At 44.3% G+C, this 25,112-nt stretch overlaps 1 long non-coding RNA gene across 5 annotated transcripts in view; it reads right to left on the bottom strand.

Annotated features, from left to right (window-relative positions):
* Positions 1 to 25,112, bottom strand: part of LOC125620987 (uncharacterized) — a 63,328-nt gene that overhangs the window by 20,408 nt on the left and 17,808 nt on the right. For 3 of the 5 annotated variants that reach the window (XR_007352382.2, XR_007352384.2, XR_007352379.2), the window contains 4 exons: positions 24,293 to 24,441; positions 22,562 to 23,442; positions 2,411 to 2,911; positions 1,524 to 1,681 (listed from right to left, as the gene is read on the bottom strand). This is a non-coding gene — a long non-coding RNA (uncharacterized LOC125620987). The remainder of the gene's footprint in view (positions 1 to 1,523; positions 1,682 to 2,410; positions 2,912 to 22,561; positions 23,443 to 24,292; positions 24,442 to 25,112) is intronic. The other 2 variants (XR_012664667.1, XR_007352381.2) reach the window with 2 other exon arrangements.

The following is a 25,112-nucleotide window of genomic DNA, read 5'->3' on the forward strand; positions in this document are numbered from 1 at the left end:
GACACAATACTCCAGCTGAGGCCTAATTAGCGCTGAGTAGAGTCGAAGAATGACTTCTCGTGTCTTGCTTACAATTCTCCTGCTAATACATCCCAGAATGATGTTTGCTTGTTTTTGCAACAGCATTACACTCTTGACTCATATTTAGCTTGAGATTCACTATGCCCCCCCAAGATCCCTTTCCGCAATACTCCTTCCTAGGCAGTCACTTCCCATTTTGTATGTGTGCAACTGATTGTTCCTTCCTAAATGGAGTATTTTGCATTTGTCCTTATTGAATTTCATCCTATTTACTCCAGACCATTTCTCCAGTTTGTCCAGATCATTTTGAATGTTAATCCTATCCTCCAAAGCACATTGCGACCCCTCCCAGTTTGGTATCGTCTGCAAACTTTATAAGTGTACTTTGTATGCCATTATCTAAATCGTTGATGAAGATATTGAACAGACCTGGACCCAGAACTGATCCCTGCAGGCCCCCACTTGTTATGCCCTTCCAGCATGACTGTGAACCACTGATAACTACTCTCTGGGAATGGTTTTCCAACCAGTTACATATAAAAATCCCTCTTTTCCCACAGTTAGTTTTTGCTCTGCAGGCTGAATTCCAACAAAAAATGAGTTCCTAGTAATAAAAATCAGACATTCTGTCCTGAAAAAAAATCACAAATTACTTCACCCACCATTAAGATGCCGCCACCTCTGTGTTGGAATGTGGCAGCTGTTTAATAGCATATAGCAAAGCAGAACAGTTATGTAAAAAAGTAAAGAAGACTATTTTAATGCCCAGTCAAGATAAGGAACTTGCTTTTACAGCTCACCAGAAAATATGAACTGCCCGCAGCACCACCCCCTTTAATATTTTACGGAGGTGCTGGTTCAATGTTTTTTCTGAAGGAAGAGAGCTACTCACTAAACCACCAACACTTCTATTTGCTGTGCATTGGTTTTTCTCAGAGGTCTCCTCCACTTACTGCCACATTTAATCTTCCTTTTTTTTTGAGACCTGAGCAGATCCCAGACTAGATCTAGTGTATTGGAGTATTTTTTAGAAGGTTGTCTGATTAATTCTGAATTTATTTATTTTTGATTAATTCTGAATTTATTTATTACAGGTATTTGAACCTCTCAGATCTCTGTGTGGAGTTTATAAATTTCGTGATGGTGCATAATGGAGTTGAATAAACTTCCCAGACCTTGCGTGAAGAGTCTGTAAACTCTTCAAACCAAATTGCTTTGATTCAACGAGGGTACAAGTTCTGCAGGCATTGCCAGTATAATTTTGAAAGCCAAAGTGTCTGTGTAAAGGAAATTAGGTAAGTTTTGAACACCAGAAATTGAATAGCTTTTGTTCAAGTTTACAAAACTCTCCCAATATAGCCAGAAGAATTTTTAAGCTCCTTAAATGAAACCAAGGAACTCAGGATCAAGCAACACAGAAGCATAACAGACATGCCAAGCACAGCTTGCAAGTTAGGAGAGCCAAATAGCAGGTGCCCATTTGTACTCAAGAAGTGAAGTACCTTGCCACTAGAAACGTTCAATTTCCACAGCCATAGCTGGTCTTTTATGAAGTCCACAGGCTTATCATTCATAACAGTATTGGGGCAAGGATTGTCTTTTTTCTTCTGTGTTGGTACAGCACCTAGCACAATTGGGTCCTGGTGTATGACTGGAGCTCCTAGGCATGATGGTCAGAGAATAAATACATAAATAAACTAATAATAATAATAATGTAAGATGTAGAATTCAGAGCACTCCATACACCAAATCTTACTTATTTACCACAGAGGAATGAAGAGAGTCAGCATCTCTGTAGAATGTATAGTATTTCCTTCTTACCTGTAGTGAACAGAGCTGGACGAATAATTCAACAAATCTTCCCTGTGTGATGGGTTCCCCCAGGGGTGCCACCTGGAACTGAGGTACCCCTGAACCCCCTGACCCACCAACCTGGGCTCCTGATCACACTGTACTGCTGTGACAAGCTACAGAGCCCTCGAGCTTTCACTTTCACCAGCATACATACAGGTAGGGACACACTCAACTGCAGTTACAAGCAGGCTCACTGACTAGCCCTTGCAGGGGAAAGCTACTACCAGCTCCTCAGGCACATACCCCCTCTGGAGCATAAGCCCAAGATTATACCGTTTTGTGCTGCACAAGGCACTGCATAGCATAAGCTCATAAAATTCGCCCCCTCCCTCAATGTGGAGAGGAATATGCAACAGCCTTTTGCCCCTGAGTTATGATTCCCACACACTGGTTTAGATAAAGCAAAAATAAGATAGATTTTAAGTGATTATAAGTGATAGCAAATGGATCAAAGCAGATTACCTAGCAAATAAGCAAAAAACACAAACTAAACTTAATATACTAAATAGATTGGATATGAATAGCAGTTTCTCACCCTAAGAGATGATACAAGCAGGCTGCAGATTCTTAAGGCACAAGCTGTACTTGCTTGCAGCTTGGAATCCTCAGGTGTTCCATTCACAGGCTAAAAATCCCTTTAGCATGGATCCAGCACTTCCCCCAGTTCAGTCTTTGTTCCTCAGGTGTTTCCAGGAGTCTTCTTGTGTGGGAAGTGAAGAACCCCAGATGATGGCACTCCCTGCCTTATATAGCTTTTGCATATAGCAGGAACACTTTGTTTCAAATCTTGGTCCCCAGATTGGCCTGTGGAAAATTACTTGACATCCCAAGATGGAGTCTAGAGACATCTGGTCTTATCACATGTCCTTGTAGAGTCCTAGCAGCCATTACTTAGAGGCTCTCTGTAGCATTCTCAGGAAGGCTTCCCAGGTGGGAGATAAGCTTTTCCTAAGGCCTATTGTTTTCCTAATGGCCCACTCCCCATCCACTGTATAGAATGAAAGCATCTTGTCTAGTAGGCATTCCCCAGGTGTAACTACATTTGAAATGCGGAGACATAGTCAATATTAATAACTTCAGATACAAAAACGATACATGCATACAAATAGGATAATTATATTCATTTATATATTATATATTTATAATATATAAATATATTAAATCATAACTTTTCCAATGACACCTCACATGACCTAGCTTGCATAAAATACATCATAACTATGTCATAATCATATCATAATATCACTGTGAAGAATATGGGGTGCAGTATCACACCATGAATATTTATTTCAGTTTTTAAATGAATTTGTTTTAACCGTGTGCATGCCTCTTTAGCATTTCTTGTCCACATATATTTGTGAGAGAGATTTTCAAAGGCAATATATTAGGGAATATTTGTGCTGAAAGAAATGTGAATTCATACATGCAAGTATTAGTGTTGGGAAACTAATTTTAGGAATTGTGTTTATCCAGCAGGGGGATGGAAACCTAACACCTGACTTACATTATGTGTCCAATCAAAATTACAACACAACTCAATTTTTGAATATTGCATGCTCACAACAAACTGCTTGCAAATGATCTACAGATGAGGAATTGCTGACCAAAATGATTCAATAAATAATAATATCAAATGATGGATACATCTGAGAAAATCAGATGTTACTCATGAACAATCCTCAGACTATAAATTAGGTAAAATTCATCAAATTAAATTATTTGCTACAAATTATTCTGTTAGTTCCAGAGTAGACTGATTTAAGTCATTTTGATTTAAATGACTGATTTCAATCATGATTTAAATCAGCAAGCAGAAAAACCTTTATTTAAATCATCAATTTTAATTGTTTTATGTTTGTGCTTTTATTTTCCCATTTCATTCTTATCAGTTAGTATAATCATTAAAATATGTAGGTTTTCTTATTTACCACTAAATATAACCTTTTCATGAGATTAGGAAAGTCCTTTTGCTAACCAGGAGGATACACTATAACTATACACATTTAGTCACGCAATTATGTAGCTTAACATACATTTATTCAGATTAATAGTTTCTACATTTTTTCATTATGTTAGAAAATGTGATGGATGCATTTCTTCTTTACTAGATAATGATTAACTTTTTATTCATTATTAGTGTCAAGCTGCATTTGGATAGAAATTGGAATTCAATGAAAAAAGCACAAAACCAGCATTTAAAAAAAGTAAAAATGTTTCCCCCCCAACTTTCCTGTTGTTGACATCTACAGTAGAAGCTATGCTGAAGAATGCTAGATGACTCTGATGAATAGAATAGACTGCAAATGTGAAATTAAAAGTATTTCTGCTAAACTGAAATAAAAAGTAATTAAGACAAAAGCTTTTCTGCACAACAGAGACTGAAAGTGCTGACATTTGGAATTCACTCCATTATAAATACTGAAAATGATATAGATACTTAATTTAGTTCATGTTATATTGTGCCATCTTAATAAAGCTTGACCTTACAAGTTAGTGAAAGATCTTTTCCCACTATTTTTTAATATAAAAATAAAGCATTAACTTGAGGACAGCTCGTTAATTCAGCATATTACTATGTTATTTATTTAAAGGATTTTAATAGATGATAGCAGGTCTATATCTTAACATAAATTGTCAAATTCAGATTGAGTTTTAAACAGATTTATTAAAAAAAAAACATTGTAATTTAAATAAAAAAAACAAATTTAAATGAAAAAACAGTGCTTGATTTTTATCCACCCCGATTAGCTCTAGTGGGTGAAAGTTTCAAAAATGTTTACATAGAAATGTTGTAACACTTCTGAAATAAAAAATACAGAAGAAGAATAGTTAGCAATGGTATAGCTATTTCTGGGAGTGATTTGGGGGTCAGAGTTAAAGTTGACAGCAGAAACTTATCTGATTTTCCTTACTTTAAATTTTTTTTAAAATAGAACTACAGTATTCTAATATTTTGAATTAATGGATTTATTTACAACCTCTGATCCTTCCAACATACACAAGCTTGATTTTATACATGTGAGTAGCATCAGTATGCATTCAATGGGACTGCTCTTGTGTGTAAAATTAAGCCCATGTGTAAACTTTTGCACAATCAGGGCCTTAGCTCATATCAAAGATTTTTGCCTGTTATATACTATACAGTCTAGTGTCAGCTCTGGTTTTGTCAGCCTGGCTTTGTATTAGTAGAAGGATAATGGAGTAGAATTCTTACTTGCCTGCATCATCATCAACATCATCATACCTAGCTGTTATATAGCGCTTTTCATCATTGGGTCTCAAAGCCCTTCACAATATGATGTTTTTATTCTCACTATATCCGGTGGGATTTTGTTCCCTGTAACTTTTAATATATCATCTCTCTGCTTGTCTGATTGTAAAATCCTATTTTTCTACTTGTGCTGCTTTTAAGACTGATAACCTCATAGCACCAGGCAGCTGACTCAATGAATATAGACACCAACATCCTCTCATTAAAAAGAAACCACACTTCTCAGTATGGGTATGTGCCTTCTCACTGAGACTACATGATGGATATAATATGTGCATCTTGTTTCTTTTTCCCTTTCTCCTCCCCTCCTAAAGTTGTGGCAAGGTAGCCTCAATCCTACAAATCTAATCTGAATCTCTCTTTCTTTCTCCCTAGGTACCTCTAAGGCACATACCATCCATGTTAGAGCTCACTGTACAGACAGATTATATATGACGATATATGTGACATTATAGTGAGTTTCCATTGCACATGTGGGGAGGGCTTGTTTTACAGTACCTCTTTCTTTTTTGTTATCTATGGAATTAGTGATGGGCAAATATTTATTATTATTAATAAATATAACAACAACAATAATAAATTGCATTGCAATAGTTTCCAGGAGTCCCTGTCATGGACCAGAACCCCATGGTGCTAGGTGCTTTACAAACACAGAACAAAAAAAGACAGGCCCTGCCCCAAAGAGCTTACAATCTAAAGTAAAAGGTTTGGGAGGTTCAGATCAGATAAGCACCCAAACAACTGATGATAGGTGCTGATACGGGGAGTGTGCATAGAGGTCTATGCACACACATATACATGTTCTAAATAGTCCTTTGTTTGCTATAGTACAGAACAAAAGAATGTACACAGTGTAGAATGCCCCTGCCGCCATGACATAGAACAAGGCTCTGCAGTGTTTTCTTGACAATGGTTTTCCTCTAGTGTGGCTCACATGAGCCTGATGTGCTGCACCCCTTGTAGTTTGGTGTGACTGCAATGAAGAATGGATTCAGTTATTCTCAGGTGTTTCTGTCTGTACTGCCCTAGCATAGTCAAGGGGGGTGGGTGGGTGGGAAGAAAGCAGGGAAATAACTCTTGCCAGCTAAAGGCAAGCCGCTGTGGAGAACTCACAAACAGTTCCACTAAGAGAATGAAGGGCAAGATACTGTTGAAACTCAATAACCTGCTTCTCATAATAGAAAAACATCCAGTTCTTCTGAGTTGTGCTGGTACCAACTCCCTTCCAATCAAAACTTCAATCACTGGCAGCAGGGCCCTGGAGGGATTGATTTAAAGATTAAATACTACGTATTGTATGGCTTGGATACATGACAACTAAGAGTACAAACTAGTGTCTCTAAGTAGGTGAAGTGTGCAAAGAACAAAGAGGAAAGGGAATTATTTAGGATGGTCCAAGGTGCTATAACTAGGGATTAAATCCAACAAAGGAAATTTTATGATAAATACCAAGAAGAACTTGCTAATAATGAGATGGGATATCTCTGTAGGGAATAATCTCTAAGGGAAGTGGGAAAAGCTTCATCCTGTGAGATATTTTACACTAGACCAGATAATGCACGAGAAGAGAGGCAAAGTGGGGGTCAGAATGGCGCCCACTTTACATCACTTTGTCCTGGTGTAAATGATTGTACAAGGTGCAGGATAATGGAGCATCAGACCCTAGGAAATGGTAGGGATAGACTAGGTAACCAAATAGGCCTGTCACATTGCTAATTTCTACCATTTTATGATTGGTGTGCGTGCGTGCGTGCGTGTGTGTGTATGTGTGTGTGTGTGTGTGTGTGAGTGAGCGAGTGAGTGAAGGTGTGTGAGAAAGACTATGGAAGCTACTGCTGCTCCAAAAGAAAAACATCTTGAGCTGGCATTTTTTTTTTTTTTTTTTAAAGGTAAGCTCTGGTGAGGGATAGGCTGTAGCCTAGTACTGTCCAGCTGAGGTGAAAGGTATTTTTTGGAAATTAATGAGAGGCTAGGCCAAGATCTGTCTAAAGGTCACCAGTCCCAAAGGCTGCTAATCACAGGAAATGCCCTGCACCTAGGTCATGGCTGGCTATTTGAAACTGAACATGGAAACAAAAGAAACAGAACAGGCATCTGGATCCTTTGTGTGGGTGATGCAATTTCAGTTGCTCTTTTCGTATAGACAAACTCTGACACCCTGACTCACACTGAGGGTATGCCTACACTTCAAGCAGGGGCTGTGATTCCCAGCGCGAGGAGTCATACCTGCGCTAGCTCTGATTGAGCTAGCATACTAAAAATAGAGTGCAGACGTGACAGCATGAGCTGTGGGTGGGGCTAGCCACACGAGTATGCACCTAGCATCCTTGGATAGGTTTGTACTCAGGGCAGCTAGCTGCTCACACCCCCAGCTCAAAGTGTAGACATAACCGGAGTTGTACCTTATTCCATGTACCTTACTGCATAGACCTCCTGGAATCAGGCCCTTATTCATTTCTAATGCACAACGCTCTGGATATAATACCTGGGATATTGTTCAATCTTACACAATATTAACCAAAACCAGGACAAAATGCCTGGGGGAACCAGCTGTTCCTTCAGATGAAGACTGACAAAAGAGACAGTTCAAAAGGGAGTGGGCCTGCTCAGTACTTGAGAGGGGGAGCTCAGAGGGAAACTAAGAAGGATGCATAAAGACTCTCAGGGATGGATTCTCATGCCTTTACTCACACTGAGCGGGACCTGCCTCTACCAGTAGTGCCATTGTGTGAGTGAGCATGACAGAATCATCATTATTATTATTAGTATTTATATTGCAGAAGTGCAGGGAGTCCCCCAATCTAGAGCGGGGGCCCCATTGCGCTAGCCACTGTACGAACACAGAGTAAGAGGCAAGGCCCTGCCCTAAGAAACTTTTACAATCTAAGTCGTCATGACAGACAAAGAGTGAGTTGGGTTCCGGCACATTAATTTGGTTTCTTTAATATTGCTTTGCTCTTTTTTTAACAGTATACACTGTATGTGTGGGCAGGTTTCTTTCAATCTAGGGCTTTACACATTATACAGTTGAATAATTAGGTCATGGTGCCTACCTTGGTCCACAGCACCTGGGAGAAGGAGAGCATTTCAAAGGGCTGGTTTCTTCTCCCAGCTCCACCTGTGGGATCTCACTTCTAATATTTACCTCTCCCTATTTGTGCCGACCTCCCATTGGCATGAAAAGAATAGCAGAACTGAGAGCTGGCTCTTACAGCAGAGAGGAGAGGGTTTAACTGAGGAAAGAATCAGGCACATTTACACTCTGTCTCCCCTAAGCCTACTTCCACCCACTTGCTGATATGTAAGAGAGTCGAAGTTGGTGTGACTCACACACCAAGGAGGCAGAAGATGTAGGGAGGTGTGAATTAATGGAGAGGATGAACATCCTAAATTTACACATCCTTGCACCCTGTTGTTAGTTGCCTTTCTTGCTTGAGCCCTGTGTGTGTGAATAACTCCTTCTTAGGCTCGGTGTGCCAAATTCCAAGGTGATGTGTAAGATGGCGGGGTGAGTTAAGTGCTGGTAAGTGGGTATTAGTCTTAGACCAGGTCTACACTATAAACTTATAATCGGTATAACTGCCTTGCTCAGGGGTATGAAAAATCCACTCCCAGGAGCAATGCAGTTATACTGACCTAACTCCTAGTATAGACAGCGCTGTGTCAACGGGAGGGCTTCTCCCACCAACATAGCTACCACCTCTTGTGGAGGTGGATTAACTACACTGATGGGAGAGCTGCAGCATTTTAAGTGTAGACCTGCCTTAAGTAAGCCAAGTGGAATCTAAGTAGGTGTAACATGCTGTGGGGATAGAAGGAGGTGTAAGATACCTCAGAACTCACAAAGTACCCAACTGTACTTACTACCTTTGCTGGCAGCCATCCCGCTGCAGGCTGTTAACGTGTCAGATCTTACAAACTACCCAAGGTTGGGTCTGGTTTGGGCTAGGAAATGTTTATTTAAGGTAACATATCCAAGGTTCTCCTACAATTCCAATTTGGTTCTGACAAGAAAACATACAGTTGTCCCAGGGTTTTTATTTCTTTTTACAGCCATGTGTCTTTTCCAAAATTCAGTCGTGAGTGCAACTGGTGGCGTGAAGCCAAAGAAATGCAGCTGTGGGGGTGATTTTTCTGATGTAGTCACTTGTCCACTGAAAAACGCACTGAGGCCATTTCTTGTTTCACGTTTGAACAGATTACAGAAGTTAATTATAGAGCTGGTTGGAGCATGGGGGGAGGGGAAGGGTGGAGGAGAAGAATCCCATGGAAAATCTCAGAGTTTTTGGTGAAATGTTGAAAAACGAAACATGTTGATTCTGAAGTGCTATCGCAGTGCCTCAGGGGGAGTTGTAGTTCGGGTCCCTCATGGTCCTCTACTGGCTGAGGTCTCTGGTCAGGTTACACCCCTCAAGAATCACCACCGTCTCCTGTTTTGGTGGGGGGGAAGCAGTGCCTCATGGCAGTTGCACAGGCTGAGTGCATCCTGGGAGAAGGAGTCTGCTGGGGAGCTGGGTTTTGGGCATTTGTTTTTTTGACAATCAAATTTTTCTTTGGAAATTTTTTGTGAAGAATTTTGTTTACTTGAAAACCCAATTTTCTGTTCAAAGCTAGTTTTGATGGATAGTTTTCCAGACAGCCCCAGTTAGACTTTCACTTTCTGGTAACCTGGGCTAAACTGAGTAATATGCAGTGCTTTTCATCTGTGGCTGTCAAAGGAGAGTAAACATCGCTTTCCTCATTTGACAGATGGGGAAACTGAGGGACAAAGAGGGGACAGTGACTTGCCCAAGGACAAATGAGGTGATAGCACATCTGGGAACAGAACCCCAATCATCTGATTTCCAGTTGAGTGCACTTGAGCAGTGGTTCTCAACCAGGCATCAGGGGCCCCCTAGGGGGCCACGAGCAGGTTTCAGGGGGTCCATCAAACAGGGCCAGCATTAGACTTGCTGGGACCCAAGGCAGAAAGCCGAAGCCCTACTGCATAGGGCTGAAGCCTGGGGCCCCGAGCCCTGCCATCCGGGGCTGAAGCCGAATCCCGAGCAACTTAGCTTCACAGGGCCCCCTGTGGTGTGGGGCCCCAGGCAATGCCCTGCTTGCTCCCCTCAAAGCTGTCTCTGGCTTTTATATGCAGAAAACCAGTTGTTGTGGCACAGGTGGGCCATGGAGATTTCAAGGCATGTTGCCGGGGGGGGCAGGGAGGAGGGGCTCCAAAAGGAAAAGGTTGAGAACCCCTGCACTAAAGCAGGTGAAAGGCTGAAATCCTGAGCCAGCCAGTCCTCCTTGTTTATGAACTTTTGATGCTCCCGAAAAGCCCCTGCCCAGGCTAGTGTCAGAGAGTCATGATTTACTGAGTGTCTTTGGGCAAAATGTTATTTGCTAGCTGAGATAAGCTTGGTCCTTGCAATTCTGAATTTCAATCTATATAATTTAAAGTCTCTCCTCTATCTAAATAAGCATCATTCTAAGTATTTGAGTGGAGCACCTGGGACATAACATCCTGTCTGGATGAAGTAACCAACTCAGAGCCATAAGCCTAAATAGGACAGCTACCAGATCGCATGTTATAAACAGAGCAATCAGGTTTGTTGGCTCTAATTTAGTTCCTTCCCACGCTGAAACAACTGGGCAATTTTAGGCAGAGGCTGCTGCTGCTGCATCAACCAAGCTTCCCTGACAGCAGTCATTTTGCTTTCCCTGCTTGAGTAACAAAGCACCTCCCCTCTTAACCTCAGCAAAGCTAAATATAAATATACACCTACAGAGTGCACGTTTTCTATATTTAGTGCTTGGAAAGTCAGAGTTCAGTGCATAACTCACCAAACCATTAGACTTGCCACAATCCAGCTGATAGATATCGAAATGTAGCTAAGTGCTGCACTGGGTTTCTCCCCCTACCCTGGGAAAGCACAACTAATAATGGGAGGACGTGTCCAGGGCTGCATGGTTTTCTACCGCAGTTATCACAGGGTCGCTGAACACAAGCAGGTACAGAGGTATGGAACTTAGCACTGCTGGAAGGCGTCTGCAGATCGCTTCCGCCTTTACAGTACAAGGGAGAGAGCATCAGGCTGCCAGTGGTTGTGTATCTTGGCAGGCTAGTTGCGGCACACACAGGCAGTCTATCTCCTCACATGCGAAGTGTGATTGCTCTGACATGCTGATGCATTATGCTCTGATTTACTAGGTCCACTGTGGATAAAACTCAGGCCTGATTTTTCCATGCTCACATCAATGCAGCCAGCTGTATTACAGTACTGATTGGGCCTGATTCTGCTTCACACTAAGGTTCTTTTACATCACTCTGACACAGTACAGGGCCCTTAAGGTGGGTTGAAATGTGCTGTATCTTTTGCTCTTTATGCAACCACCATCATATGAAGGAACCACATGAGCATAATGGGGTCAAATAATCATATTTACTGAATATACACGATACACAAGGCCTGCACATATACACTCCAGATTGTGCAAGTTTCTGATGGCATCTTAAACACAGAACATGGTGAGAGCCACTAGCGGTCTCACAAACTATTTAAAGGGATACTACCCTATTCCTATACTCAGATTGAATTTTACAACCACGTTAAGGCTCCTTTATGTGGCTAGAGCAGTGTTACAGGGACTTACTGTAAATGGGAATCATACCCATTTGGTCAAATCCATCCCTGGTGTACCTCCATTCAAGTCAGTGGATTAATTTGGGCTAGACACATCAGCTGGTCCATTACACATGCAAGCCACCATCATTATGGTCAATGTAAGTTTTACTATTTATTTTGATTGGATCAGAATTGTTCCCTAAATGCAGAAATGCTACTGAAATACCAAGAGAGAGGTTGGGATGCAGCCCTCCACTGTGAGCAGTAAGTACCATGGGGACCTGTTCTCAAGAGAATTATAAATGCTCTCAGTCTTCATGCTTCAGGATGTGATTTGATCACCACCTAGGATCAGGAAGAAGTACTTCCCCTCATGCACATTACAGAGCATTGCACAATTAGGTGCACTATGGTGAGGCAAGATGGGGCATTACATTTTCCTCTGCAACATGTGGTATCTGACAGTGCTCAGAGACAGGACACTAGACTAGATTGACCATTTATCTAGTATCTATGGGAAAAAATTATGTTAGTGAAGAATTAAGGTTGTTTGGTGATATGCAGAATGCTGAGTTGAGAAAAACTCAAACTTCTGAAAGCCAGGAAATGCACAGTTAAGGTTGCCCATGTAACCTTAACTCTGTCCTCTTTCAGCAATGCCACAATATGCCTCATTAATATATTTTTGCTCTGCCAGAACCACAAGTGCTGAAATGTACAAACTCTTCACCTCCTTTTACACCCAATTCACTCTCAACCACAGGATTCCATCTGACACTATTAAAGGAGAAAAAGAGAAAAAAAAGTTTTACCATGCCATCTTCCCTGTACCCTCTTTGAGCAATGCCTCAGTATGCACATACTCATACCAGCCCTTGTCACCATAAGACTCAAGAGGTTCCAGATTCTGGCATACACTCACACACTCCACCATCTCCCCAGGAAGTATACCATACATGTACAATTTAAGAACCACCTCACAGCCTTTTACAACTCCCTTACACCTACTCACAGGATACCATCTCAACCAACACTTTCACTTAACCTGCATTTAAGCATTAGAATCCTCTCATATTTCATCCCACTGTTGACAATAACCTTTGGAATCAAAGCCCTATGCCCTGCTGCCAACTTAACCTGCACAATTCTGGACAAAAATGATACATATTGGATCCTGAAGGTACACAGAAATGAAAGGGTGGAAAACACAGATCGCCTCATATCACAACCATAGCTCTGTTGCACATCTCATACTAATCCACAGATCTCAAAAACACCCTCTTCCAAGCAGAGCTAGCTACTGCCTCTGCCACTCAGTAAGGCTGCACCTGACACCGACCACACTCACTTTACCAGGAGGTAATAAATGCTTAGACTGCTATCATATCCCAGCTTGCTACTGACCTTTGTAATAAAACCTCTGTGCCCTGCTAATTATATAACTTACAAAGTTCTATATTGAAACACTATATACTGGATCTGTCAGAGACCCATGAAGCATTTCCCTTTCCTCACACACACTGCAGGGAGCAGATCAGAGACGTCCTCCTGTCACAGTCACAGCTCTGTCATGCTCCTCCAAGGAATGGAGACATGGCCTCATATCACAAACACACCTTTACCAGGCAGCCCGGACTACTGCCTCCACCAGTGGTATTTTCCACTGTATGCATCCGATGAAGTGAGCTGTAGCTCACGAAAGCTCATGCTCAGATAAATTGGTTAGTCTCTAAGGTGCCACAAGTACTCCTTTTCTTTTTGCGGATACAGAGTAACACGGCTGCTACTCTGAAACCTGCCTCCACCAGTTAGTGTAGGTCAGTGGTTCTCAACTTCTTTACCATTGTGGGCCGCATGGGCAGCTCTCTATGTGTATGTGGGCTGCATCCACACACTATACATACTACCTGTATGGCTCTGAGAATGTCACATGGGCCGCAGCTGTGTGCTGATTGGGATGCAAGTGGTTGAGAACCACTGGTGTAGGTACACCTAACACCCTGACTGCAGCTGAAGTGTATGCAAATAATTCCCATTGGTTACTGCCAGATAGAGGTGAACAGAGGTAGGTGGCGTGGGCGACATTTGTGGGTGTGTGTCCTTTAAAAGTGGCAGGTGGAATCCTGTGGGTGAGCGTGACTGGCTGGTGAAAGGGCGATGGGGCATTGGCAGAGCTGTGGGCTGCTGGGGGTTGGGGTGCACTGACAGACCTGTGAGTCGCAGGGGGCTGGGATGCAGCAGCAGAGCTGGGTGTGCAGGAAGGTTGGGGTGCAGGGGGGTTGGGATGCACAGTCAGAGCTGGAGGTGCTGGGAGGTAGAGTGCAATCGCAGAACTGTGGATGGTTGGGGTGTACTGGCAGAGCTGCGGTGTGCAGAGGGTGGGGGTGAGAGGTGGTTGGAATGCAATGGCAAAGCTGGGGTTGCCAGGGGGGTTGGACTGGGCAAAGTTGGGGTTGCACTGACAGAGCTGGAGGGTTCAGGGGGGCTGGGGGTACACTCAGTACTGGTAGGTGCCACACCTCCCTCATCTGAGCCCCCAACCTCTCTCCCCTCCTCTACTACCCATCCCTATTTATCTCCCTACCCATAACGCCCCCTCATAGCAGCCCCAAACCCCTCTATCCCATTCCCCCGCTCCTCAGCCCCCTAATACCTTTCCCCTCCCCAGAGGCATTCACGTTTCATTTTCCCCCAGATACTTTGATTACATCTCCCCCCAAAATAAAACTGCTCCCTCCCATGCCTCACAAATTGTCGCCAACCTCCACACCTCAGTCCAAACCTCCTTTTGTCTTAGCTGGGGGCTTGGGATTAATTTATCCCAGGGGTGGCCAACCAGTAGCTCCGGAGCCACACGCGGCTCTTCAGAAGTTAATATGCGGCTCCTTGTATAGGCACCAACTCCGGGTCTGGAGCTACAGGAGCCAATTTTCCAATGTGCCGGGGGGTGCTCACTGCTCAACCCCTGGCTCTGCCACAGGCCCTGCCCCCACCCCACACCTTCCTGCCCCCTCCCCTGAGCCTGCCATGCCCTCGCTCCTCCCCCACCCCTCCAGAGCCTCCTGCATGCCACGAAACAGCTGATCAGGAGGTGTGGGGAGGGAAGGGGAGGCGCTGATCGGCAGAGCTGCTGGTGGGCAGGAGGTGCTGGGAGCTGGGGGGAGCTGAGGGGGGGCTGCTGATGTGTTACTGTCGCTTTTTGGCAATGTACATTGGTAAATTCTGGCTCCTTCTCAGGCTCAGGTTGGCCATCCCTGATTTATTCTTAGTTCTGTTATTGAAGGGTGAGGTCACAGCCATCAGTTTCAGTGAGGCCTGTGTGATTACTCCAGTCAGTACCTCTCACTTTAACAATCCAAGGCAGCAGAAGGAAACAGTTTTTTGGGGGGTGTGACTCGGGAACCCCTTGGTCAAATGATCCCAAATTTGGATCACTGACACAACCCAGAATCCCCATGAAACACACCGTATTTCAAAGCAAGCTGAATAACCATTCAGATTTTAGAGCACTAATAAGGGTTGAGCTTTAAAGTATACACAGTGGGGTAAATGGAAACCCTCTAGACATTTTTCTGTATTGGCAAACACACACAGTAAAACATGCATTTTCTTAAATACTATTTACCGTTTGGGTTCCCCAAGTATTTAATGGGTGCCATGCAATACCTTAGGTAAAACTTGACAGATTGAGATTATTTTGACTTATATCACATCAATAGTTTGATCTCTAGCTCAGTGCAAAACAAACAAACAAACAAACAAAAAACACTCAACTGCAACCAAACGAAAAACCTAGACAATTTTTGAAAAAATTGTGGTTTTGGTGGGCTTATCTCCACAACCCTTAGCTCAAATGACCCCAGAATTGGATCACTAACCTTACTCGTGCACACCAAATTTCAAAGGAACCTGACTAAGCATGCCAGCTTTAGAGGACTTAGAAAGATTGACCTTTAAACAGCGGTCGTGATGCAACCTTACCTATAATGGTGCTGCCACCCCACTACAATACAACAGACAAAGATGGGAGAAAATAAGTATGATTATCTCTGTTTTAGACCCAATTTTTATCCTAGAAAAAGGCTATTTTACAATGAAACAGGTTTTCAAACAAAAAGTTTTAACGTTCCTGTGTAGTAGCAGAATAACTCCGAACATGATCCTACAGTCCGACTCCAGTTAAACTGGTGGAGAAAAAGAGACAGAGTGATTTGCCCATCATAACTAAGCAAGTTAGTGACAGAGCACAGGCTAGAACTTGCGATATCCTGGTTCCCCGTACCGTCCTCCAGACCCCACTGCCTAAACCTGACCAAAACTAAAGGCTGAAAGCCTAGCCCCATTGAAATCAATGGCAAAATGACTTCAGTGGGACCAGGCTTTGGGTCCTATTATTTCCCTTGGTGTTAATACTCATCAGAAACTGATATCCCACCCCTTACTGTACACAGGATGGGAATCATTTGTGATTTTTCCCTCCATTTTTTGTGTTCGGATTAATGTGACAATCAGCAAGTGAATACACCTCTCCCCTTTTCTACCTTTCAGACATTTGTCTCTGATGCTGTTTGTTTCTTCCCCCCTTGAGAAAATGTTTCCCTGCCTGGCAGGCTGCCTGAGGAAGGAATTCCCCCCCATCTCTTTCCCCAGGTGGCCACTGCTCTTCTCTGCATACACCAACTGCTGAATGTGAAAGATTCATGAGATGAGCATTGACATAGTGAGAGGCTGAGAAATTCCGCAGCGCTGAATGACTTGTGATGCTGTCCTCAGCTCGACCTTCCTCTTCATCTGTACTTTCACTCGACGAGGGGGTGCAGGAATGGAAGGGGGGGTGGGGGGGACATGACTCATCGCAGCGCTGATGACTAACATTTTCAGTTAGGCTTAAGTGTACCGGGCTGTGCTGAAGGTCTTCTCAAAATGTGCACAACCTTTATGCCCGGAAGCTGAGGGAGGCTCTCCTATTTTGAGCATAAATATGGGTTTTCTCCCAGTGATTCTGACCTCTGCTCTCTCTCCCTGACCCCGTCTTGTGCTATCTTCTACTCTGATGCGCTCCCTCCTCGGCCTTAGTGCCATAGCTTCCCTGGTACCCGCGCTGCCTCCCTCACTCTCCGATTTCATTCCAAGATTTCCCTGAAGCAGCTGTCCCTCTCCTTTCTGTCAAGCAGAGAAAATCCATTGGCACTGAGAGCAAATGCCAAGTGCAGCAAACAACTCCAGCCCAGCTTGAAGAGTCTGTGTGAATAGGTTGTGCTAAGAATTCCCAGTTTCCTTTTTGATCCAAGTGCCCGGGTACCGTGTGTTACCTAGAAACCCCTGGCCGCTTATGTGGCGCAGGGAAATGAGCGGCCTGCCAAGTGCATGTTTGGAACGCTGAAAACACCAGCACAGCCCAATACGTGAAGTCTGCCTGTCATCAGCACGGTGACTGGCTGGAGCAGCTGGCATGCCAGGAAGTTACTGGTCTCTTTTCTTCATCCCCTAGTTTGGCCTTCGTCTTCAAATCACACTGATGTACTGAGAAGGGAAGCAAAGGAGCTCTTGGACTATGGGAGGCCAAGAAGCTGGGTAACTGCCGAACAGACGCCTTCTCGAAAAAGAGATGGCACAAAGGAGGACAGTCAAGAGGTGGTTGATAGAGAGTCAGGGAAGGTTAAAGAGATTGGTGCTAGAAGAAGGAGGTGAATGATGAGGGACAGGATACAAAATAACAGTATGGAAAATGGGATACAGCAGGGGCGGCCAAACCACGGCTCGTGAGCCACGTGCGGCTCTTTTACAGTTAAAGCACGGCTCATGGAGCCTCCTCCATTCTCTGCCTACCAGACTGGGGAGGGGGAGCTCATGGATCCTATCCTGTCGCAGGATGGTGGGGCTACGGGCTTCTGCTAGAGACGACTAGTGCCTCCTGAGAGTGGGGGGAGGCACAATTTAAAGGTTCAGCCCCCCAACAGCTTGAGTCATGCCCCCCAGGCACACCCTCTCTCTTACTCTCAGTGGCCCCTCCCTGCAGGTCCCGGCTGTTTGCCACTGCCTCTCCGCATAGTCATAGCTCCCAGCTTGCCAGCTCCAGCAGCTGCTGTGCAGGGAGGGGGCCCAGTGGCACCATATGACTGAGCGGGGCCAGCAAACACTGGCAAAAACCAGGGGGGCACATGGCCCCACATACGCACCCCACACACACATTGCCTCTGGCTTCTGCCCAGCAGGGATGGGGGTCTTGGGGCTTCAGCCCCACAGTGCATGCCTGCCAGGGCTCAGGGCTTTAGCAGGAGTGTGGCTGAAACCCCAAGCCCCAGCAAGCGCCTCCTGTGGAGCTGAAGCCCCGAGATCTCTCTCCCCACAGGCTAGAAGCCCCTAGCCCCACTACGGGGTGAAGCCCCAAACCCTGGCAGGTGCACCCCAGCTCTCGAACATCTGAAGATTGCCATGTGTGGCTCGGAGGGTCAGTAAGTTTGGCCATAGAGAATGGTACAGAATGATATAGAGGAGATAAATTAAAAAATCCTATTTGTACTCTCTCATAATTCAAGAATAAAGGGACATGCAAGGAAACCAAAAAAGCAACAAAATTTAAAACGATAACAGGAAATATTTTGCATAACACACTATTAACCTGTGGAACTTACTGCTGCTAGATGGCATTAGCTAGAGGGCAAGAGTTTTATAAGGTTCAAAAAGGTGTAGATATCTGTGTGAATAATGAGTGCTGCAGTTACATTAGAATAAAAAATACAATCATTTTTATAAGAATAAATTCTGTTTTCCAGCCATGAATTCCTGGGGCTCAAGAAGATATTTCTGTTATGGGCAGGTTACTCCACAGGGCTAAGTTGTGACTTTGCCTTGAGCCCTTATCAAGGGACAGAGTGTTGTTATGCTGCGCCAAGAGCAAGCTGGGAGGCAGATTGTGACTTGGAGAGTCACGATCTATCTCCTCGTCACCCTCTCGCTCTGGTGGGGAGGTGCCCTGTGTTAGATCTATACCTGGCACAGCTTACATCACCCAGTGCAGTCATGCTGACTGGTGTATTGAGGCCAGACTCGAGGCTTTGCCCATTTCATGCCCCTTCCTGTCCACATACATAGTGCAGAGAGATGGTGACATACCAGTTCAGCAGAAGCTGCTCTCCCCACCCAGGCAGCTATCCACATTATAAGTAGACCTCACAGGGGCATTAGAAGCTGCCTGAGGCCCCATGGGGTAGCTCTACGCTGCAGCTGGAGCCTGCATGAGCGAGCCTCCCCATCTGGGTCACAGTCTAAAAACAGTTGTTTAGACAGTGCTTTGAAGTTGTGGCTTGGGCTGGACCTCAGGCTTTGAAGCCGCTCCCCCATTCCCACCTTACTCCCCTGCATGTCTGTACAAGCCAGCTACAATATAGTCCATAACTGTTCCACTCCGGGTTTCCTAATACCATTCCCTGAATTATCTGGCACTGGGCACTGTTAAAGGCAGGATACTGGATGAGAGAGACCAGGGGTCTTGATCACATATGGCAATTCCTATCTTTCTATGAGCCTGACTAGAATTTGGAAGTACCAAAGCACATAGGGAAAATGTAAAAAAAAATAAAAGGGGTGGGGGGGATGATAACCCAACATTTCCACACCTCAGGAAAGATGTCTGGGCTTGACTCGCATTATAGTTTTCCATATACAAAGGGCAACAACGTACTTTCCATCTGAGTGACTTTGGGTACCTGCAATTAAAACCCTGTGGCTGGCCTGTGCCAGCTGAATTGAGCTTGTAGGGCTCAGGCGAAGGGACTTTTTAATTGCGGTGTAGATGTTTGAGCTCATGCTGGATGCTGGGCTCTAGGATCCTGTGAGGTGGGAGGGTCCCAGAGCTCCAGCTGCAGCCCAAGCCCGAACATCTACACCTTAGTTAAACAGCCCCTTGGCCTGAGCCCCAAGAGCCTGAATCAACTGGCATGGGCCAGTTGTGGGGTTTTTTATTACAGTGTAGATATACCCATGTGGTTTAGTTAAAAACAACAAAACAAGAACAAACAAAAGTGAATGTCCAAGAGACAGCTCTCTCTCTCTCTCTCTCTCTCTCTCTCTCTCTGTGTCTTTTGCAGAGCTGGTTGAAAAACAGTAAGTAAGTTTGGTGAAATATTGTAACCCCCCCTCCCCAAAAAAACACCTCTTTATTTTTCTCAAAATTTTTGCATATTTTTTTAATTTTCAGATTTTTCAGTGAAAACTGAAAAACCCAAAAAACTAAAAAAGGGAGAATGGAATGTTTTTCACGTTTGTTTTTTTGGCTCTTTCTTCTTTCTTCTCCCTTTTCCTTCCTTTTTTTTCTTTTTTCCACTGAAAATAAAGAGTATAAGGGGTGAAAAAACAGGGTGAAATAAAAAACTGAAACAGCAAAACCTGAAAATGGAAAAAAAAATGTGGATTTTTTTGTTTTTGGGTTTTTCTGAAACATCAGAAAATTTCAAAACTACAAAAAAAAATTGAAGAGAAAGCTTTGAATGGAAGATTTTGACTTCATCTAGACCAGTGGTTCTCAAACTTTTGTACTGGTGACCCCTTTCACACAGCAAGCCTCTGAGTGTGACCCCCCCCCCATAAATTAAAACCACTTTTTAATATATTTAACACCATTATAAATGCTGGAGGCAAAGCGGGCTTTAGGGTAGAGGCTGACAGCTCACGACCCCCCATGTAATAACCTCGCAACCACCTGAGGGGTCCCGACCCCCAGTTTGAGAACCCCTGATCTAGACCTTTGTGTCAGTCTGCACTGAACTGAATAAAAAAAATGGTGACCTATCTCTGAATACAGCAGTGTCTCTACAGATTTAAAGGTGCAGTAACAGAAAGCACAGTCATTATAATTACATAGCTAGCTAAACTGCAGTTCAGCCAATGTTTTGTGGGAAGGTTTTAGGTCTTATTAGCTCTGAACCACTTCACACATTCATCATAAATAAGAGATTGTTGGGAATGTAAAATCATTCTTTGACTCTTTCAGAAAAGACTGATTTAGCGGGATTGCAAAAATGAAACAATTCTCATGCTGTCTGCGAAAAGCTGAAAGTTTTTCAGGAAGCAGCTATGTAATGCTGTGAGATCAAAGTGTCCCCTGTAGAGAATTGCTGATATCGAGTGTTCCAGAAACTCGGAGAGATGCAACGTAACTAGTGCCAAGTGCTCAGGGGGGCTGCCAACAGTGCTGCGTGTCTATTGGCATCACCGCTATGCACTTAAATAGCTGGAGACCTTTCTCTAGCCAGGAATAAGTGAGAGGGGAAAAGTCCCTGTTTCTAAATTTGAAAAGAAAGCTGTAAACAACAGGCAAGCTGACTGTTAATATGTGAGGTGACTTATGAGGCTCCCCTTTGGTCTGCACTGCGGGAAAGGTCAGCTTCCCATGTTTTCCAAGTAAACACAGACAACATGTGTTCAGGGGCAAGCTTTGCTCAGTTGCTCAGAGTGGTTCCCAAAGGAGGAGGAAATTGTTTTAAACCTCTCAGAGCATCCCCAGTGGGATTTAAGCCCACAAACTCACAATTTGTCATTGGCAAGGCAGTGCTTACAACCCACCATGGTGGGAGCTTAACTGGCCAAGAGATCCTGGCCAGGTGACTCGATAACTGGTTAATCTACAAATTGGCTGCCTCCGCCATTACCGATGTAGCTCCTCTCTTCAAGTGCCAGCCCCATCTCCAGCCCTTTGCTTTCAGATACACCCTGCATGTGCCATTTCCCATACCCTGGCTCCAGAAGTTCATAGAATCACAGAATATCAGGGTTGGAAGGGACCTCAGGAGGTCATCTAGTCCAACCCCCTGCTCAAAGCAGGACCAATCCCCAATTAAATCATCCCAGCCAGGGCTTTGTCAAGCCTGACCTTAAAAACTTCTAAGGAAGGAGATTCCACCAGCTCCCTAGGCAACGCATTCCAGTGTTTCACCACCCTCCTAGTGGAAAAGTTTTTCCTAATATCCAACCTAAACCTCCCCCACTGCAACTTGAGACCATTACTCCTTGTCCTGTCCTCTTCTACCACTGAGAATAGTCTAGAACCATCCTCTCTGGAACCACCTCTCAGGTAGTTGAAAGCAGCTATCAAATCCCCCCTCATTCTTCTCTTCTGCAGACTAAACAATCCCAGTTCCCTCAGCCTCTCCTCATAAGTCATGTGTTCCAGACTCCTAATCATTTTCGTTGCCCTTCGCTGGACTCTCTCCAATATTTCTACATCCTTCTTGTAGTGTGGGGCCCAAAACTGGACACAGTACTCCAGATGAGGCCTCACCAATGTTGAATAGAGGGGGACGATCACGTCCCTCGATCTGCTCGCTATGCCCCTACTTATACATCCCAAAATGCCATTGGCCTTCTTGGCAACAAGGGCACACTGCTGACTCATATCCAGCTTCTCATCCACTGTCACCCCTAGGTCCTTTTCTGCAGAACTGCTGCCTAGCCATTCGGCCCTAGGCTGTAGCTGTGCATTGGGTTCTTCCATCCTAAGTGCAGGACCCTGCACTTATCCTTATTGAACCTCATCAGATTTCTTTTGGCCCAATCCTCCAATTTGTCTAGGTCCCTCTGTATCCTATCCCTGCCCTTCAGCGTATCTACCACTCCTCCCAGTTTAGTATCATCCGCAAATTTGCTGAGAGTGCAATCCACACCATCCTCCAGATCATTTATGAAGATATTGAACAAAACCGGCCCCAGGACCGACCCCTGGGGCACTCCACTTGATACCGGCTGCCAATTAGACATGGAGCCATTGATCACTACCCATTGAGCCCGACAATCTAGCCAACTTTCTACCCACCTTATAGTGCATTCATCCAGCCCATACTTCTTTAACTTGCTGACAAGAATACTGTGGGAGACCGTGTCAAAAGCTTTGCTAAAGTCAAGAAACAATACATCCACTGCTTTCCCTTCATCCACAGAACCAGTAATCTCATCATAGAAGGCGATTAGATTAGTCAGGCATGACCTTCCCTTGGTGAATCCATGCTGACTGTTCCTGATCACTTTCCTCTCATGTAAGTGCTTCAGGATTGATTCTTTGAAGACCTGCTCCATGATTTTTCCGTGGACTGAGGTGAGGCTGACTGGCCTGTAGTTCCCAGGATCCTCCTTCTTCCCTTTTTTAAAGATTGTTCAGATATAGTAGGAGCCAAATCTCAGCCTCCCTCTTCGCCCCCGGATTTTGCAGAATAAAAAATAGATCAACACGATTTTCCAGGACCAAGTCCACCCTTGCAAGTCTTATTCTTATAGTTTGCTGGGGTCCCAAGCTCCCTGGCCATGTTCTCTGGTGCTGTTGCCATTTGGGGGCACAAGGTGTTAGCTGAATAATTCCTCCTACTTTGGACCAACTACCAGACAGAGCTGACCAGTGAGAGGCAATGCTTGTATGGGAGGTAGGTATCTTCAAGGAGAAGGAGTCCAAGAGGCCAATTCTTCCTTTTCTTTAATGATTTGCCTCCTTCAGGCCCCTGGGATTAGCCAAGCTTCTTCCCTGCAGAAAACTCCAGGTCTGATTCTCCTCTTCTTTACACCAGTGTGAATCAGGAAATCTCCCCTGAAATCATCCCTGAGGGTGAAACTAGTGTGAGCAGAATCCGGCCCAACATGCCTCTGCTTTTCTTGGGGGATGTGTGTGATGCAATTCCTGCCAGGGTCTCTGCAGTGCTTCCCTACCTGTGGTGAATAAACAGCTGATTGGACTGAGAACATCCAGCATCTACTGCAGTGTTTTTCCTCCTGTCCTAGGAATCAGCATCTCTTCCCTTACCCCCAATGCCAAGCCTGGGGAGGGCCAACTTCTATCAATTTCTTGACACAGATTGCTAGTAATCTCAAATCTAGGCCTATTTTATGGGGGAGGAACTAACATAAGGTCATAGAATATCAGGGTTGGAAGGGACCTCAGGAGGTCATCTAGCCCAACCCCCTGCTCAAAGCAGGACCAATCCCCAATTAAATCATCCCAACCAGGGCTTTGTTAAGCCTGACCTTAAAAACTTCTAAGGAAGGAGATTCCACCACCTCCCTAGGTAACGCATTGCAGTGTTTCACCACCCTCCTAGTGAAAAAGTTTTTCCTGATATCCAACCTAAATCTCCCCCACTGTAACTTGAGACCATTACTCCTTGTCCTGTCCTCTTCTACTACTGAGAATAGTCTAGATCCATCCTCTTTGGAACCCCCTTTCAGGTAGTTGAAAGCAGCTATTAAATCCCCCCTCATTCTTCTCTTCTGTAGACTAAACAATCCCAGTTCCCTCAGCCTCTCCTCGTAAGTCATGTGTTCCAGTCCCCTAATCATTTTTGTTGCCCTTCACTGGACGTTTTCTAATTTTTCCACATCCTTCTTGTAGTGTGCGGGCCAAAACTGGACACAGTACTCCAGATGAGGCCTCACCAATGTTGAATAGAGAGGAACGATCATGTCCCTCGATCTGCTGGCAATGCCCCTACTTATACATCCCAAAATGCCATTGGCCTTCTTGGCAACAAGGGCACACTGTAGATTGTAATGGATTTTTTACCTTCAGTCCTTTTGGTCTGATGTCCATCTGTTTGCATTTGGATAGGAAGATGATGTCTGTCTCTATCTGTACGAGTTCAATTGTACACTTGTATACTTGTACACTTCAATCTCTTTTGTCACTCGATTACAGACCTAAAAGTGGCAATTCTTCAACAAAAAAAATTCAAAAACAGATTCCAACGAGAGAGTGCTGAATTGGAATTAATTTGCAAACTGGATACAATTAACTTAGGTTTGAATAAAGACTGGGAGTGGATGTGTCAGTACACAAAGTAAAACTATTTCCCCATATTTATTCCCCCTCTCCCCACACTGTCCCTCAGACGTTCTTGTCAACCACTGGAAATGGCCCACCTTGATTATCACTACAAAAGGTTCCCCCCCCCCCCACGCTGTCCTGCTGGTAATAGCTCACCTTAAGTGATCACTCTGGCTACAGTATGTATGGTAAGGCTATGGCAGAAGAGAGACTTGAACCCAAAGCTTCAACATCTAAGGCTCGTGTCCAAACCACTGGACCATCCTTCCTCAGCTGTGGCCTTAGGCTGTTTCTTCTATATTAATATGCGCTTTCCTGACCCCATCTTAGACCCCTCCAGTTTTGCTCCAGTTTCCTCCTTCATATTTTGTATTAGTTTTGCTCAAAATAGGTATTAGTCTTATAAGAATGTAGTTCATGTTTAGACTCTATGAAAGGCTTGTAAATTGCGGCCTGTGTTGATCTCACTTGTAATGTCAGCGTTCCAGGCAATAAGAAAATAGGTACGTTTTGCTTTATAACTTTGAAAATGTTGGCTCTGAACTTGTGAACTTAGGCA

The sequence above is a fragment of the Caretta caretta genome, chromosome 1 (genome assembly GCF_965140235.1).
Source record: "Caretta caretta isolate rCarCar2 chromosome 1, rCarCar1.hap1, whole genome shotgun sequence".
Taxonomy (NCBI): Eukaryota; Metazoa; Chordata; order Testudines; family Cheloniidae; genus Caretta; species Caretta caretta.